General features: G+C 44.5%; 1 protein-coding gene across 2 annotated transcripts in view; it reads right to left on the bottom strand.

Annotated features, from left to right (window-relative positions):
• Fkbp5 (FK506 binding protein 5) overlaps positions 1–5,251 on the bottom strand; it is an 83,684-nt gene extending 78,433 nt beyond the window's left edge. Inside the window, exon 1 of one of the 2 annotated variants that reach the window (XM_005360356.3) lies at positions 5,206–5,251. The gene's annotated coding sequence lies outside the window, so the exon portion shown is untranslated. Of the gene's footprint in view, positions 1–4,567; positions 4,589–5,205 lie in introns of those variants that run through there. The other variant, XM_026785645.1, reaches the window with a different exon arrangement.

The raw sequence follows: 5,251 nt of genomic DNA, 5'->3' as shown, positions 1-5,251 counted from the left end.
ACCTCTGAGGCACCTCTCCAGCCCTGCAATGAGCACTCTTAACCAGCCCCACAAATACTAATTTTGCAGAGCTTACTAAATTCAAGGTAAATTAAATCTACGATGGAAAGATGACCATCTTAGCTTTTCTTAATTTTCAGTCTACCCGGGAGCAGAAGAATAGAAACATCTTTCTCTCACTTGAGCTGGTGCTGCTCCTCAGCAAGACAAATGTGTCCTCGCAAATCTCTTCCAAAAACAGAACACTGGGATCTTACCATCTACTGCACAATAATTTTGTTTACATCAAAGACAAAACACAAAATATTTAAGTTTTTTTAACTCTGTCAAAACTTACACATGGAAACAATTTCATTAGTAAATATTTTACACAGGTAAAGAGCGTTCCATGCTTATTCAGAATATATGCTGATAAAGGCTCAATTGCTAATGTTCTCTCTCACCACAACATGAAGTCTATGAGAGGAAACTGACTCAAATGCTCCTGTATAATTAATTTCAGCTGACAAGAGAAAGGACTTCATTTCCAGACATACAAACATTAAAACACACACAAATCTATTTTTTTAAATAAAGACTTTACTCATCACTCAAACTTAAGTCTATTAAAACCAACCCTCCAAATCTTAACTGTTCCTCCAATGTTAATTACTAATATTAAGGGTGAAAAGTAAGCAATCTGTTGGCTTCTCTAGATAATTTGCTTGTCATTACAATTTCTCATAGTAATTTTTAGTTAGTTTTTTTTAAAGGATGCCACCACCTTCAAGCTTGAAAGATGCTGGAGTAAAAATCACTAATCTTTTTTCTCCTTTAAAACAAATCTGACTTTTTAAAAGATCAATTTGAAAATTGCAACCCTGCTCTGACACTCTGATGAACATTTTCAGGAGATACATTTAACAGTAGCCCAGACAGAGTGCTACAGATGGTTCTAGAAATTTACCACTGGCACCAAAGGAAGGCTTGCAATCAGGAGAGGAAAAATGCAACCTCTTCTAGTCTTTGATCTTTCCTCGTCTTGTGCTCTTTGCCAACGCTGAGCAATTTCAAAACTATACAATTCGAATGTGCCACACTATAAATATGAAGAAACATTCTGAGCCTGTGGATGCTCCCTTTCATTGCTGTATGACTGTGTACTTAAAAACCCATTGTTTCACTCTGAAAATGTATCATTTTCATTTCTAATAATTGTATCTTCTTCTAAAAGAAAAAAAAGAGAGAGGCTCAATGAAGCCTTGAGCTTTGTTACAGAAAACAGAGCAACTCCAAACATCTACAATCTCCTACTTTCACTACTGAAAGCTGGCCTGGTTGTTCCAGATAACTAAAATAACACTTTTTCTCACTTTTGACAAAGGTTTTGCTTCCAAACTAAGGGTTAAAACCAGGCACACCAAATGTGTAGACCCTACACTCCCTCTGGTGGTCCTTCACTCTAAAGAATCAAATGTTTCCAGAACGACTAGTAGTAAATACTGATTAACGCATACAATGTAGACAGTTATCACTGGTGGATTTTTGTCCGTGGTATTGTTTGTAGCAGGGCTTCCTGCAGTCCTATTACATATGGCCTGGAACTCCGTGTGAGGATCTGGCTGCCTCTGCATCCTGGATGCTGGGAGTAAACGGGCCTGTACCCCTACAGCACAAGTCAAATTCTCTTACCAAACTATGACGGACAAATGATTCTGAATAGTGGGATTTTAGTGCTCTAAATACTACTATAATACCCTTAATAATCTACTATATTCTCTAACAAATTCTTTCAGCCTGTCCCCCTTACAGAACTGGCTTTTATACAAAGTAATCACTATTCGCAAGTAAGCGCACACATAGGCAGTCCTTGTTTTAAGACAACAGATACAGGACTTGCATATCATCCACCCGGTCTTCGATGCATGAGGTTTAAATGTTTGAAACATCTGAGGCAGCACGTATGTCAGAACTTTAACATGCACCAAAGAGCTCAATGGTAGATCGTTTGTCTAGCACCCATAAGACCCTGGGCTGAATCCCAGGGCAGCAAAGAGCTCAATGGTAGATCGTTTGTCTAGCACCCATAAGACCCTGGGCTGAATCCCAGGGCAGCAAAGATAAAAAATAAAAATTAAAAAATTAAAAAGCATTAAAATATACTGCAGAGAATTTCAGAAATATAAAATAACGGGAAAAAGTCTAGTTACTGGTTAAGCTGAAAAGCTCAAGCATGACAAAATGGTGGTAATGGTTCAGTGTGCGTTCATTACAGACTTAAGAGTGTCAAAATATGCACAACAGAATCTTCTTTGGAAATCATGGAAATGTTAAAGGCGTTCAGAGCATGTTCTTAATGTCTGTTATAGTATTCACTTAAGAGTACAGCATCTGCCTAGTATGCACAAGGAGTGGGTTCAAGCCTAGGCGAGAAAAGGGGGGAAGGAGGGAGGTGAGGGAAGGAGGAGAAAAGAAACTTACCAGCAATATCCAGACTCAAAAGGAGCTACACTTGAAGGTAACTGCCTAATAAACAGCCTAATATTGTGTGTGTGTCTAGATGTGAGAAACAACATGTGCACTAATTTTGAAAGTGAAATGTGGTTGATAATTCTGTGATCTGGTCTACCACAAATAAGACAAAGTAAACAAAAATCAGTAATTAAAACACCTGACAAATGGGCATCAAAAAGCACTTTTCTAGTTCAAGCACACGCCAGCCCTGTCTTTGTGTAACTAGGTGAAATAAGCCCTGAAGGGCGGGAAGAAGGTCCCGGCTGCCCTTCCTGGGCACCCACACTTCAGCTCCTGACCTTCAGAGCCCTCTCCTGGCCTCCCATGCTGCCAGCGCCAAGCATGCAAATAGCATACTGACATACAGATAAAAGACCCATAAGCATAAACAAATTTAAAAAATTAATTAATGTGACTTATGGTATTTGGTACATGTAAGCAGCATCATAAGACACAGGATTATAAACCCTCCAACTTCGTGTAGTGAAACACCAAAGGGGAATTAAATCATCTAAAACAAAGAAAGCCCCCTTTTTAAAGCAGCCCATTCTACATGGCGAAGAGCCACTTAATCTGCCTTCAGGAACCATCAGGAACTTTAGCCAGACCGAACCTCTCGGCACCACGGGGTACGCTAGTTCACTCTAAACTGAACAACAAAGAATGCACATTCTTTCCCAATCCAAGAACAAGGAAGAATTTCAAAATCAACTGACTTGCCTAATCCAAAACCGTAGGTTTTCCATGCTGAAGTGAGTTAAATTATGTCTTAGGCTGGTGGGGTTGCTGAGGAGACCACCTGAATGTGAAGTCCAGGACCCACATCGTGGAAGGAGAGAAACAACTCAGAGTCGTCCTCTGACAGCCATGCCTGTGCCAGCATGGTCGCACCAACACTGACAACAGACAGATAAATAAACAAATACATAAATGAAAATTTAAAAGAGAATAAAAATAAATCCACTCCATGTCACATAGCTGAAAAGTAAATACCGAGAAGCAAACTTTTAAAAAATGTTGGAATGACAAAAGCCTCATTAATGTATAAACTTGCTGTTTTAAAACAATTTAAAAGTAATATTCCTACATTAATTTAAAATAATCTCGAGTGGTTCCAACTAATAGCTAACTCAAACTAGCTAGATGAATACAATGGCCACTCAGTTAATCAGTGTGATCAGGTAGAGACTAACTACTCTGAGTTCAACTCCTCTAAGTACAGATCATACCCACCGCAGTTCCACACAGGACACATTAGAGTCAAAGAGAGAGAACTAAACCACGTGTTTCTAACAAATAATGAATGTTATTAACCTTCCCATTTAAAAATAGCTAAAACATGCCATTTCTGTAGGATCCGCAAAGTGAAAGCTCTTAGAAGCCTGTCGGCGCATACCGGACGGCTGGTAGAGAAGCTACCAGAAAACAGTTAAGGGAAAGTACAATGGAGCAAGAATGTCTCACCAGGATAGGATAGTTTCAGTTATTTCTTGAATTGATTCATACAACAAGAGAAGGGGCTACTACAATTCTATAGTAATAATAACAACACAAACACTAACAGCAAGAGCAGGAAAGAAGGGACAAAATTCTTAACCCAAATTCATCTTAACTTTTCCCTTGTCCTCTACCCTAAGAAAATGGAAAGACAATGAAAATAAACTCTCTCCTACCCCTAGGAAAGGCAAAGAAAGTGCCCATTCAACGCTCAACCTCAGTCCGCTGGAAAAAAAAAATCCCCAAACCACCAGCTCCCAACTGCTGCCTGCAGAACTGACTGAAAGGCGGCCAAGCGCGGAACACACTGTCCCGAGTCCTGCACGCTCTGCTTACGATCTGTGCCTTCCAAAGCTTTCGCCACCGCCGAAGCCCATTATTCAAAACCCGAGGCGCAGGCGATCCAACCTGGCTCACCCACAGCGAAGAGGATGATGAAGATGATCATAATGCAGTGTGCTCCCTTAGCTTCATACGCGCGCGCACCAAAGGCTGGGTTCCGAGTCACGGGCTAACGCCCAGACTGTGATGTCCCAGGGCTGAAGGGAATGGAATGGAGGCTCCTAAAACAACTTACATATTTAGAGAGAGTGAGTGTGAGCGTGTGTGTGTACACGTGCAGGTCAGAGGACAACTCTCGCGAGTCGGTTCCGGGGATCGAACTCCGGTCGTCAGATTTGGTGACAACCGCCTGTCCCCGCTCAGCCACCCTAAAGCAACTTTTAATTGGCTTTCCCTCCTGCGTCCACTTCCGAGCCCGCGGGTCACCTGCCCGCCGGCAGCGAGCCGGCCCGGGAATGGCAGGTGAGGGCGGCGCCCGGGCGGCACGCCCATCGCACGGCCAGGCGGACACGGCGGGGCGCTCCGTTATCCGCACGCGCGTGCGGGCTCGCGGGGCTCCGGAAGGCCAAGTTTCCTCCGCCCCGGCGGCGGCGTGGCGTGGCGACACGGGGCTCCTGGACCTGTGCACAGGCTGCGCGGGAAACAAAAGCCGCGCGCGGGCGGGCGAGCCGGCGCCGCGCTGAGCGTTCGCTGACCGGAGGCGAGGCCGCTCCGCCTCCCACGCGTGGCCCCCGTCTGCCGCACGCCCCGTCCACGCCGCCCCGGGGAAAGCCGCGTGAGGGATAGCGGAGGCGGTACCGCCAGCGCCGGGCCGATTCCCGGGTCCACCGCGCGCGCGCGCGCGTTCCATCCCCGTGGCCATGGCGCCCGTACCTGTCGCCGCCGCCGCCGCTGCGTCTCGGGCTCCGCGTCTCTCCGC

The sequence above is a fragment of the Microtus ochrogaster genome, linkage group LG2 (genome assembly GCF_000317375.1).
Source record: "Microtus ochrogaster isolate Prairie Vole_2 linkage group LG2, MicOch1.0, whole genome shotgun sequence".
Lineage (NCBI taxonomy): Eukaryota > Metazoa > Chordata > Mammalia > Rodentia > Cricetidae > Microtus > Microtus ochrogaster.
Note: the sequence above shows the minus strand (reverse complement) of the source record. Positions and strands in the feature narration are given on the sequence as shown.